The sequence below is a fragment of the Meriones unguiculatus genome, chromosome 14 (assembly GCF_030254825.1).
Source record: "Meriones unguiculatus strain TT.TT164.6M chromosome 14, Bangor_MerUng_6.1, whole genome shotgun sequence".
Lineage (NCBI taxonomy): Eukaryota > Metazoa > Chordata > Mammalia > Rodentia > Muridae > Meriones > Meriones unguiculatus.
In genome coordinates, this window is record NC_083361.1 from 33588075 (window position 1) to 33600897 (window position 12823).

Here is a 12823-nt window from a genome sequence, read left to right on the forward strand (position 1 = left end):
TTTTTAAGAGCTCTGGAGTCATTTCGTTGCAATCTTGTTTGTAAGTGCTCTGGAGTCATTTCGTTGCAAGCGATTTTTAAGTGCTCTGAAGTCATTTCGTTGCAAGCAGGTTTTTAAGTACTCTGGAGTCATTTCGTTGCAAGCAGGATTTTAAGTGCTTTGGAGTGTTTTCTTTGGAAGCGGGTTTTTAAGTGCTCTGGAGTCATTTCGTTGCAAGCGGGTTTTTACATCCTCCTCAGACATTTCACTGGAAGCGGGATTTTTAAGTGCTCTGGAGACATTTCGTTGCAAGCGGGTTTTTAAGTGGTCTGAAGTCATTTCCTTGTAAGCGGGTTTTTACATACTTCTCTGACATTTAACTGGAAGCAGGTTTTTTAAGTGCTCTGGAGTCATTTCGTTGCAAGCAAGTTTTGAAGTGCTCTAGAGTCTTTTCTTTGGAAGCGGGTTTTTAAGTGCTCTGGAGTCATATCGTTGCAAGCGGGTTTTTTTGTGCTCTGGAGTCATTTCGTTACAAGCGGGTTTTTACATACTTCTCAGACATTTCACTGGAAGAGGGTTTTTTAAGTGCTCTGCCGTCATTTCATTGCAAGCGGCTTTTTAAGTGCTCTAGAGTCATTTCGTTGCAAGTGGGTTTTTACATACTTCTCAGACATTTCACTGGAAGCGGGTTTTTTAAGTGATCTGGAGACATTTCGTTGCAAGCGGGTTTTTAAGTGCTCTGGAGTCTTTTCGTTGGAAGCGGGTTTTTAAGTGTTTTGGAGTCATTTCATTGCAAGCGGGTTTTTAAGTGCTCTGGAGTCATTTCTTTGCAAGCGGCTTTTTAATTGCGCTGGAGTCTTTTCGTTGCAAGCGGGTATTAAAAAGCTCTGGAGTCATTTTGTTGCAAGCGGGTTTTTAAGTGCTCTGGAGTCATTTCGTTGCAAGCGGTTTTCACTTGCTCTGGAGTCATTTCGTTGAAAGCGGGTTTTTAAGTGCTCTGGAGTCTTTTCGTTGGAAGCGGGTTTTTAAGGACTCTGGAGTCATTTCGTTGCAAGCGGGTTTTTAAGTGCTCTGGAGTCATTTCGTTGTAAGCCGTTTTTTACATACGTCTCTGACATTTAACTGGAAGCGGGTTTTTAAATACTCTGGAGTCATTTCGTTGCAAGCGAGTTTTTAAGTGCTCTGGAGTCATTTCGTTGCAAGCGGGTTTTTAAGTGCTCTGGAGTCATTTCGTTGCAAGCGGGTTTTTAAGTGCTCTGGAGTCATTTCGTTGCAAGCGGGTTTTTAAGTGCTCTGGAGTCATTTCGTTGCAAGTGGGTTTTTACTTACCTCTCAGAAATTTCACTGGAAGCGGGTTTTTTAACTGCTCAGCAGCCATTTCGTTGCAAGCGGGTTTTTAAGTGCTCTGGAGTCTTTTCGTTGGAAGCGGGTTTTTAAGTACTCTGGAGTCATTTCGTTGCAGGCGGGTTTTTAAGTGCTCTGGAGTCATTTCCTTGTAAGCGGGTTTTTACATACTTTTGTGACTTGTAACAGAAACCGGGTTTTTTACGTGCTCTGGAGTCATTTCGATGCAAGCGGGTTTTTCAGTGCTCTGGAGTCATTTCTTTGCAAGCGAGTTTTTACATACTTCTCAGACATTTTACTGGAAGCAAATTTTTTAAGTGCTCTAGAGTCATTTAGTTGCAAGCGGGTTTTTAAGTGCTTTGGAGTATTTTCGTTGGAAGCGGGTTTTTAAGTGCTCTGGAGTCATTTCGTTGCAAGCTGGTTTTGAAGTGCTCTGGAGTCTTTTCTTTGGAAGCGGGTTTTTAAGTGTTCTGGAGTCAATTTGTTGCAAGCGGGTTTTTAAGTGCTTTGGAGTGTTTTCTTTGGAAGCGGGTTTTTAAGTGCTCTGCAGTCATTCCTTGCAAGCGGGTTTTTAAGTGCTCTGGAGTAATTTCGTTGCAAGCGGGGTTTTAAATGCTCTGGAGTCATTTCGTTGCAAGCGGGTTTTGAAGTGCTCTGGAGTCATTTCGTTGCAAGTGGGTTTTTACATACTTCTCAGAAATTTCACTAGAAGCAGGTTTTTATGTGCTCTGGAGTCATTTCGTTCCAAGCGGGTTTTTAAGTGTTCTGGAGTCATTTCATTGCAGGCGGGTTTTTAAGTGCTCTGGAGTCTTTTCGTTGGAAGCGGGTTTTTAAGTACTCTGGAGTCATTTCGTTGCAAGCAGGTTTTTAAGTGCTCTGGAGTCATTTCCTTGTAAGCGGGTTTTTACATACTTCTCTGACATGTAACTGGAAGCGGGTTTTTTAAGTGCTCTAGAGTCAATTCGTTGCAAGCGGGTTTTAATTACTTTGGAGTGTTTTCTTTGGAAGCGGGTTTTTAAGTGCTCTGCAGTCATTTCCTTGCAAGCGGGTTTTTAAGTGCTCTGGAGTCATTTCGTTGCAAGCGGGTTTTAAAGTGCTCTGGAGTCATTTCATTGCAGGCGGGTTTTTAAATGCTCTGGAGTCTTTTCGTTGAAAGCAGGTTTTTAAGTGCCCTGGAGTCATTTCGTTGCAAGCAGGATTTTAAGTGCTTTGGAGTGTTTTATTTGGAAGCGGGTTTTTAAGTGCTCTGGAGACATTTCGTTGCAAGCGGGTTTTTAAGTGGTCTGAAGTCATTTCCTTGTAAGCGGGTTTTTACATACTTCTCTGACATGTAACTCGAAGCAGGTTTTTTAAGTGCTCTGGAATCATTTCGTTGCAAGCGAGTTTTGATGTGCTCTGGAGTCTTTTCGTTGCAAGCGGGTTTTTACGTGCTCTGGAGTCATTTCGTTACAAGTGGGTTTTTACATACTTCTCAGTCATTTCACTGGAAGAGGGTTTTTTAAGTGCTCTGGAGTCATTTCATTGCAAGCGGGTTTTTAAGTGCTCTGCAGTCATTTCGTTGCAAGTGGGTTTTTACATACTTCTCAGACATTTCACTGGAAGCGGGTTTTTTAAGTGATCTGGAGACATTTCGTTGCCAGCGGGTTTTTAAGTGCTCTGGAGTCTTTTTGTTGGAAGCGGGTTTTTAAGTGTTTTGGAGTCATTTCATTGCAAGCAGGTTTTTAAGTGCTCTGGAGTCATTTCTTTGCAAGCGGCTTTTTAATTACGCTGGAGTCTTTTCGTTGCAAGCGGGTATTAAAGTGCTCTGGAGTCATTTTGTTGCAAGCGGGTTTTTACGTGCTCTGGAGTCATTTCGTTGCAAGCGGTTTTCACTTGCTCTGGTGTCATTTCGTTGCAAGCGGGTTTTTACATTCTTCTCAGTCATTTCACTGGAAGCGGGTTTTTTAAGTGCTCTGGAGTCTTTTTGTTGGAAGCGGTTTTTTAAGTACTCTGGAGTCATTTCTTTGCAAGCGGGTTTTTAAGTGCTCTGGAGTCATTTCGTTGTAAGCCGTTTTTTACATACGTCTCTGACATTTAACTGGAAGCGGATTTTTAAGTGTTTTGGAGTCATTTCGTTGCAAGCGTGTTTTTAAGTGCTCTGGAGTCATTTCATTGCAAGTGGGTTTTTACATACTTCTCAGAAATTTCACTGGAAGCAGGTTTTTATGTGCTCTGGAGTCATTTCGTTGGAAGCGGGTTTTTAAGTGTTCTGGAGTCATTTCGTTGCAGGCAGGTTTTTAAGTGCTCTGGAGTCTTTTCGTTGAAAGTGGGTTTTTAAGTGCTCTGGAGTCATTTCTTTGCAAGCAAGTTTTTACATACTTCTCAGACATTTTCCTGGAAGAGGGTTTTTAAGTGCTCTAGAGTCATTTCGTTGCAAGCGGGTTTTTACATACTTCTCTGACATTTAACTGGAAGCAGGTTTTTTAAGTGCTCTAGAGTCATTTCGTTGCAAGCAAGTTTTGAAGTGCTCTGGAGTCTTTTCTTTGGAAGCGGGTTTTTAAGTGCTCTGGATTCATATCGTTGCAAGCGGGTTTTTACGTGCTCTGGAGTCATTTCGTTACAAGTGGGTTTTTACATAATTCTCACACATTTGACTGGAAGAGGGTTTTTTAAGTGCTCTGGCGTCATTTCATTGCAAGCGGGTTTTTAAGTGCTCTAGAGTCATTTCGTTGCAAGTGGGTTTTTACATACTTCTCAGACATCTCACTGGAAGCGGGTTTTTTAAGTGATCTGGAGACATTTCGTTGCAAGCGGGTTTTTAAGTGCTCTGGAGTCTTTTCGTTGGAAGCGGGTTTTTAAGTGTTTTGGAGTCATTTCATTGCAAGCGGGTTTTTAATTGCGCTGTAGTCTTTTCGTTGCAAGTGGGTATTAAAATGCTCTGGAGTCATTTTGTTGCAAGCGGGTTTTTAAGTGCTCTGGAGTCATTTCGTTGCAAGCGGTTTTCACTTGCTCTGGAGTCATTTCGTTGAAAGCGGGTTTTTAAGTGCTCTGGAGTCTTTTCGTTGGAAGCGGGTTTTTAAGTACTCTGGAGTCATTTCTTTGCAAGCGGGTTTTTAAGTGCTCTGGAGTCATTTCATTGTAAGCCGTTTTTTTGCATACGTTTCTGACATTTAACTGGAAGCGGGTTTTTAAATACTCTGGAGTCATTTCGTTGCAAGCGAGTTTTTAAGTGCTCTGGAGTCATTTCGTTGCAAGCGGGTTTTTAAGTGCTCTGGAGTCATTTCGTTGCAAGTGGGTTTTTACTTACCTCTCAGAAATTTCACTGGAAGCAGGTTTTTATGTGCTCTGGAGTCATTTCGTTGGAAGCGGGTTTTTAAGTGTTCTGGAGTCATTTCATTGCAGGCATGTTTTTAAGTGCTCTGGAGTCTTTTCGTTGGAAGCGGGTTTTTAAGTGCTCTGGAGTCATTTCTTTGCAAGCGGGTTTTTAAGTGCTCTGGAGTCATTTCGTTGCAAGCGGGTTTTTAAGTGCTCTGGAGTCATTTCGTTGCAAGCGGTTTTCACTTGCTCTGGAGTCATTTCGTTGAAAGCGGGTTTTTAAGTGCTCTGGAGTCTTTTCGTTGGAAGCGGGTTTTTAAGGACTCTGGAGTCATTTCGTTGCAAGCGGGTTTTTAAGTGCTCTGGAGTCATTTCGTTGTAAGCCGTTTTTTACATACGTCTCTGACATTTAACTGGAAGCGGGTTTTTAAATACTCTGGAGTCATTTCGTTGCAAGCGAGTTTTTAAGTGCTCTGGAGTCATTTCGTTGCAAGCGGGTTTTTAAGTGCTCTGGAGTCATTTCGTTGCAAGCGGGTTTTTAAGTGCTCTGGAGTCATTTCGTTGCAAGCGGGTTTTTAAGTGCTCTGGAGTCATTTCGTTGCAAGTGGGTTTTTACTTACCTCTCAGAAATTTCACCGGAAGCGGGTTTTTTAAGTGCTCAGCAGCCATTTCGTTGCAAGCGGGTTTTTAAGTGCTCTGGAGTCTTTTCGTTGGAAGCGGGTTTTTAAGTACTCTGGAGTCATTTCGTTGCAGGCAGGTTTTTAAGTGCTCTGGAGTCATTTCCTTGTAAGCGGGTTTTTACATACTTCTGTGACTTGTAACAGAAACCGGGTTTTTTACGTGCTCTGGAGTCATTTCGATGCAAGCGGGTTTTTCAGTGCTCTAGAGTCATTTCTTTGCAAGCGAGTTTTTACATACTTCTCAGACATTTTACTGGAAGCAAATTTTTTAAGTGCTCTAGAGTCATTTAGTTGCAAGCGGGTTTTTAAGTGCTTTGGAGTATTTTCGTTGGAAGCGGGTTTTTAAGTGCTCTGGAGTCATTTCGTTGCAAGCTGGTTTTGAAGTGCTCTGGAGTCTTTTCTTTGGAAGCGGGTTTTTAAGTGTTCTGGAGTCAATTCGTTGCAAGCGGGTTTTTAAGTGCTTTGGAGTGTTTTCTTTGGAAGCGGGTTTTTAAGTGCTCTGCAGTCATTCCTTGCAAGCGGGTTTTTAAGTGCTCTGGAGTCATTTCGTTGCAAGTGGGTTTTTACATACTTCTCAGAAATTTCACTAGAAGCAGGTTTTTATGTGCTCTGGAGTCATTTCGTTGCAAGCGGGTTTTTAAGTGTTCTGGAGTCATTTCATTGCAGGCGGGTTTTTAAGTGCTCTGGAGTCTTTTCGTTGGAAGCGGGTTTTTAAGTACTCTGGAGTCATTTCGTTGCAAGCAGGTTTTTAAGTGCTCTGGAGTCATTTCCTTGTAAGCGGGTTTTTACATACTTCTCTGACATGTAACTGGAAGCGGGTTTTTTAAGTGCTCTAGAGTCAATTCGTTGCAAGCGGGTTTTAATTACTTTGGAGTGTTTTCTTTGGAAGCGTGTTTTTAAGTGCTCTGCAGTCATTTCCATGCAAGCGGGTTTTTAAGTGCTCTGGAGTCATTTCGTTGCAAGCGGGTTTTAAAGTGCTCTGGAGTCATTTCATTGCAGGCGGGTTTTTAAATGCTCTGGAGTCTTTTCGTTGAAAGCAGGTTTTTAAGTGCCCTGGAGTCATTTCGTTGCAATCGGGTTTGTAAGTGCTCTGGAGTCATTTCGTTGCAAGAGATTTTTAAGTGCTCTGGAGTCATTTCGTTGCAAGCAGGTTTTTAAGTACTCTGGAGTCATTTCGTTGCAAGCAGGATTTTAAGTGCTTTGGAGTGTTTTATTTGGAAGCGGGTTTTTAAGTGCTCTGGAGTCATTTCTTTGCAAGCGGGTTTTTACATACTTCTCAGACATTTTACTGGAAGCGGGATTTTTAAGTGCTCTGGAGACATTTCGTTGCAAGCGGGTTTTTAAGTGGTCTGAAGTCATTTCCTTGTAAGCGGGTTTTTACATACTTCTCTGACATGTAACTGGAAGCAGGTTTTTTAAGTGCTCTGGAATCATTTCGTTGCAAGCGAGTTTTGATGTGCTCTGGAGTCTTTTCGTTGCAAGCGGGTATTAAAGTGCTCTGGAGTCATTTTGTTGCAAGCGGGTTTTTACGTGCTCTGGAGTCATTTCGTTGCAAGCGGTTTTCACTTGCTCTGGTGTCATTTCGTTGCAAGCGGGTTTTTACATACTTCTCAGTCATTTCACTGGAAGCGGGTTTTTTAAGTGCTCTGGAGTCTTTTTGTTGGAAGCGGTTTTTTAAGTACTCTGGAGTCATTTCTTTGCAAGCGGGTTTTTAAGTGCTCTGGAGTCATTTCGTTGTAAGCCGTTTTTTACATACGTCTCTGACATTTAACTGGAAGCGGATTTTTAAGTGTTTTGGAGTCATTTCGTTGCAAGCGTGTTTTTAAGTGTTCTGGAGTCATTTCGTTGCAAGTGGGTTTTTACATACTTCTCAGAAATTTCACTGGAAGCAGGTTTTTATGTGCTCTGGAGTCATTTCGTTGGAAGCGGGTTTTTAAGTGTTCTAGAGTCATTTCGTTGCAGGCAGGTTTTTAAGTGCTCTGGAGTCTTTTCGTTGAAAGTGGGTTTTTAAGTGCTCTGGAGTCATTTCTTTGCAAGCAAGTTTTTACATACTTCTCAGACATTTTCCTGGAAGAGGGTTTTTAAGTGCTCTAGAGTCATTTCGTTGCAAGCGGGTTTTTACATACTTCTCTGACATTTAACTGGAAGCAGGTTTTTTAAGTGCTCTAGAGTCATTTCGTTGCAAGCAAGTTTTGAAGTGCTCTGGAGTCTTTTCTTTGGAAGCGGGTTTTTAAGTGCTCTGGATTCGTATCGTTGCAAGCGGGTTTTTACGTGCTCTGGAGTCATTTCGTTACAAGTGGGTTTTTACATACTTCTCACACATTTCACTGGAAGAGGGTTTTTTAAGTGCTCTGGCGTCATTTCATTGCAAGCGGGTTTTTAAGTGCTCTAGAGTCATTTCGTTGCAAGTGGTTTTTACATACTTCTCAGACATCTCACTGGAAGCGGGTTTTTTAAGTGATCTGGAGACATTTCGTTGCAAGCGGGTTTTTAAGTGCTCTGGAGTCTTTTCGTTGGAAGCGGGTTTTTAAGTGTTTTGGAGTCATTTCATTGCAAGCGGGTTTTTAATTGCGCTGTAGTCTTTTCGTTGCAAGTGGGTATTAAAATGCTCTGGAGTCATTTTGTTGCAAGCGGGTTTTTAAGTGCTCTGGAGTCATTTCGTTGCAAGCGGTTTTCACTTGCTCTGGAGTCATTTCGTTGAAAGCGGGTTTTTAAGTGCTCTGGAGTCTTTTCGTTGGAAGCAGGTTTTTAAGTACTCTGGAGTCATTTCTTTGCAAGCGGGTTTTTAAGTGCTCTGGAGTCATTTCATTGTAAGCCGTTTTTTTGCATACGTTTCTGACATTTAACTGGAAGCGGGTTTTTAAATACTCTGGAGTCATTTCGTTGCAAGCGAGTTTTTAAGTGCTCTGGAGTCATTTCGTTGCAAGCGGGTTTTTAAGTGTTCTGGAGTCATTTCATTGCAGGCATGTTTTTAAGTGCTCTGGAGTCTTTTCGTTGGAAGCGGGTTTTTAAGTGCTCTGGAGTCATTTCTTTGCAAGCGGGTTTTTAAGTGCTCTGGAGTCATTTCGTTGCAGGCGGGTTTTTAAGTGCTCTGGAGTCATTTCCTTGTAAGCGGGTTTTTACATACTTCTGTGACTTGTAACTGGAAGCAGGTTTTTTAAGTGCTCTAGAGTCATTTCGATGCTAGCGGGTTTTTCAGTGCTCTGGAGTCATTTCTTTGCAAGTGAGTTTTTACATACTTCTCAGACATTTTACTGGAAGCAAATTTTTTAAGTGCTCTAGAGTCATTTAGTTGCAAGCGGGTTTTTAAGTGCTTTGGAGTGTTTTAGTTGGAAGCGGGTTTTTAAGTGCTCTGGAGTCATTTCGTTGCAAGCTGGTTTTGAAGTGCTCTGGAGTCTTTTCTTTGGAAGCGGGTTTTTAAGTGTTCTGGAGTCAATTCGTTGCAAGCGGGTTTTTAAGTGCTTTGGAGTGTTTTCTTTGGAAGCGGGTTTTTAAGTGCTCTGCAGTCATTACTTGCAAGCGGGTTTTTAAGTGCTCTGGAGTCATTTCGTTGCAAGCGGGTTTTTAAGTGCTCTGGAGTCATTTCGTTGCAAGCGGGTTTTTAAGTGCTCTGGAGTCATTTCGTTCCAAGTGGGTTTTTACATACTTCTCAGAAATTTCACTATAAGCAGGTTTTTATGTGCTCTGGAGTCATTTCGTTGGAAGCAGGTTTTTAAGTGTTCTGGAGTCATTTCATTGCAGGCGGGTTTTTAAGTGCTCTGGAGTCTTTTCGTTGGAAGCGGGTTTTTACATACTTCTCTGACATGTAACTGGAAGCGGGTTTTTTAAGTGCTCAAGAGTCAATTCCTTGCAAGCGGGTTTTTACGTACTTTGGAGTGTTTTCTTTGGAAGCGGGTTTTTAAGTGCTCTGCAGTCATTTCCTTGCAAGCGGGTTTTTAAGTGCTCTGGAGTCATTTCGTTGCAAGTGGGTTTTAAAGTGCTCTGGAGTCATTTCATTGCAGGCGGGTTTTTAAATGCTCTGGAGTCTTTTCGTTGAAAGCGGGTTTTTAAGTGCTCTGGAGTCATTTCGTTGCAATCGGGTTTGTAAGTGCTCTGGAGTCATTTCGTTGCAAGAGATTTTTAAGTGCTCTGGAGTCATTTCGTTGCAAGCAGGTTTTTAAGTACTCTGGAGTTATTTCGTTGCAAGCAGGATTTTAAGTGCTTTGGAGTGTTTTCTTTGGAAGCGGGTTTTTAAGTGCTCTGGAGTCATTTCTTTGCAGGCGGGTTTTTACATACTTCTCAGACATTTTACTGGAAGCGGGATTTTTAAGTGCTCTGGAGACATTTCGTTGCAAGCGGGTTTTTAAGTGGTCTGAAGTCATTTCCTTGTAAGCGGGTTTTTACATACTTCTCTGACATGTAACTGGAAGCAGGTTTTTTAAGTGCTCTGGAATCATTTCGTTGCAAGCGAGTTTTGATGTGCTCTGGAGTCTTTTCGTTGGAAGCGGGTTTTTAAGTGCTCTGGAGTCATATCGTTGCAAGCGGGTTTTTACCTGCTCTGGAGTCATTTTGTTACAAGTGGGTTTTTACATACTTCTCAGTCATTTCACTGGAAGAGGGTTTTTTAAGTGCTCTGGAGTCATTTCATTGCAAGCGGGTTTTTAAGTGCTCTGCAGTCATTTCGTTGCAAGTGGGTTTTTACATACTTCTCAGACATTTCACTGGAAGCGGGTTTTTTAAGTGATCTGGAGACATTTTGTTGCCAGCGGGTTTTTAAGTGCTCTGGAGTCTTTTCGTTGGAAGCGGGTTTTTAAGTGTTTTGGAGTCATTTCATTGCAAGCGGGTTTTTAAGTGCTCTGGAGTCATTTCTTTGCAAGCGGCTTTTTAATTGCGCTGGAGTCTTTTCGTTGCAAGCGGGTATTAAAGTGCTCTGGAGTCATTTTGTTGCAAGCGGGTTATTAAGTGCTCTGGAGTCATTTCGTTGCAAGCGGTTTTCACTTGCTCTGGAGTCATTTCGTTGCAAGCGGGTTTTTACTTACTTCTCAGACATTTCACTGGAAGCGGGTTTTTTAAGTGCTCTGGAGTCATTTCGTTGCAAGCGGGTTTTTAAGTGCTCTGGAGTCTTTTTGTTGGAAGCGGTTTTTTAAGTACTCGGGAGTCATTTCTTTGCAAGCGGGTTTTTAAGTGCTCTGGAGTCATTTCGTTGTAAGCCGTTTTTTACATACGTCTCTGACATTTAACTGGAAGCGGATTTTTAAGTGCTCTGGAGTCATTTCGTTGCAAGCGGGTTTTTTTAAGTGCTCTGGAGTCATTTCGTTGCAATCGGGTTTGTAAGTGCTCTGGAGTCATTTCGTTGCAAGAGATTTTTAAGTGCTCTGGAGTCATTTCGTTGCAAGCAGGTTTTTAAGTACTCTGGAGTCATTTCGTTGCAAGCAGGATTTTAAGTGCTTTGGAGTGTTTTCTTTGGAAGCGGGTTTTTAAGTGCTCTGGAGTCATTTCTTTGCAAGCGGGTTTTTACATACTTCTCAGACATTTTACTGGAAGCGGGATTTTTAAGTGCTCGGGAGACATTTCGTTGCAAGCGGGTTTTTAAGTGGTCTGAAGTCATTTCCTTGTAAGCAGGTTTTTACATACTTCTCTGACATGTAACTGGAAGCAGGTTTTTTAAGTGCTCTGGAATCATTTCGTTGCAAGCGAGTTTTGATGTGCTCTGGAGTCTTTTCGTTGGAAGCGGGTTTTTAAGTGCTCTGGAGTCATATCGTTGCAAGCGGGTTTTTACGTGCTCTGGAGTCATTTCGTTACAAGTGGGTTTTTACATACTTCTCAGTCATTTCACTGGAAGAGGGTTTTTTAAGTGCTCTGGAGTCATATCGTTGCAAGCGGGTTTTTACGTGCTCTGGAGTCATTTCGTTACAAGTGGGTTTTTACATACTTCTCAGTCATTTCACTGGAAGAGGGTTTTTTAAGTGCTCTGGAGTCATTTCATTGCAAGCGGGTTTTTAAGTGCTCTGCAGTCATTTCGTTGCAAGTGGGTTTTTACATACTTCTCAGACATTTCACTGGAAGCGGGTTTTTTTAGTGATCTGGAGACATTTCGTTGCCAGCGGGTTTTTAAGTGCTCTGGAGTCTTTTCGTTGGATTCGGGTTTTTAAGTGTTTTGGAGTCATTTCATTGCAAGCGGGTTTTTAAGTGCTCTGGAGTCATTTCTTTGCAAGCGGCTTTTTAATTGCGCTGGAGTCTTTTCGTTGCAAGCGGGTATTAAAGTGCTCTGGAGTCATTTTGTTGCAAGCGTGTTTTTAAGTGCTCTGGAGTCATTTCTTTGCAAGTAGGTTTTTACATTCTTCTCAGACATTTCACTGGAAGCGGGTTTTTTAAGTGCTCAGGAGCCATTTCGTTGCAAGCGGGTTTTTAAGTGCTCTGGAGTCTTTTCGTTGGAAGCGGGTTTTTAAGTACTCTGGAGTCATTTCGTTGCAGGCGGGTTTTTAAGTGCTCTGGAGTCATTTCCTTGTAAGCGGGTTTTTACATACTTCTGTGACTTGTAACTGGAAGCGGGTTTTTTAAGTGCTCTGGAGTCATTTCGATGCAAGCGGGTTTTTCAGTGCTCTGGAGTCATTTCTTTGCAAGCGAGTTTTTACATACTTCTCAGACATTTTACTGGAAGCAAATTTTTTAAGTGCTCTAGAGTCATTTAGTTGCAAGCGGGTTTTTAAGTGCTTTGGAGTGTTTTCGTTGGAAGCGGGTTTTTAAGTGCTCTGGAGTCATTTCGTTGCAAGCTGGTTTTGAAGTGCTCTGGAGTCTTTTCTTTGGAAGCGGGTTTTTAATTGTTCTGGAGTCAATTCGTTGCAAGCGGGTTTTTAAGTGCTTTGGAGTGTTTTCTTTGGAAGCGGGTTTTTAAGTGCTCTGCAGTCATTACTTGCAAGCGGGTTTTTAAGTGCTCTGGAGTCATTTCGTTGCAAGCGAGTTTTTAAGTGCTCTGGAGTCATTTCGTTGCAAGCGGGTTTTTAAGTGCTCTGGAGTCATTTCGTTGCAAGTGGTTTTTTACATACTTCTCAGAAATTTCACTGGAAGCAGGTTTTTATGTGCTCTGGAGTCATTTCGTTGGAAGCGGGTTTTTAAGTGTTCTGGAGTCATTTCGTTGCAGGCGGGTTTTTAAGTGCTCTGGAGTCTTTTCGTTGGATGCGGGTTTTTAAGTACTCTGGAGTCATTTCGTTGCAGGCGGGTTTTTAAGTGCTCTGGAGTCATTTCCTTGTAAGCGAGTTTTTACATACTTCTGTGACTTGTAACTGGAAGCGGGTTTTTAAGTGCTCTGGAGTCATTTCGTTGCAAGCGGGTTTTTAAGTGCTCTGGAGTCATTTCGTTGCAAGTGGGTTTTTACTTACCTCTCAGAAATTTCACTGGAAGCAGGTTTTTATGTGCTCTGGAGTCATTTCGTTGGAAGCGGGTTTTTAAGTGTTCTGGAGTCATTTCATTGCAGGCAGGTTTTTAAGTGCTCTGGAGTCTTTTCGTTGAAAGCGGGTTTTTAAGTGCTCTGGAGTCATTTCTTTGCA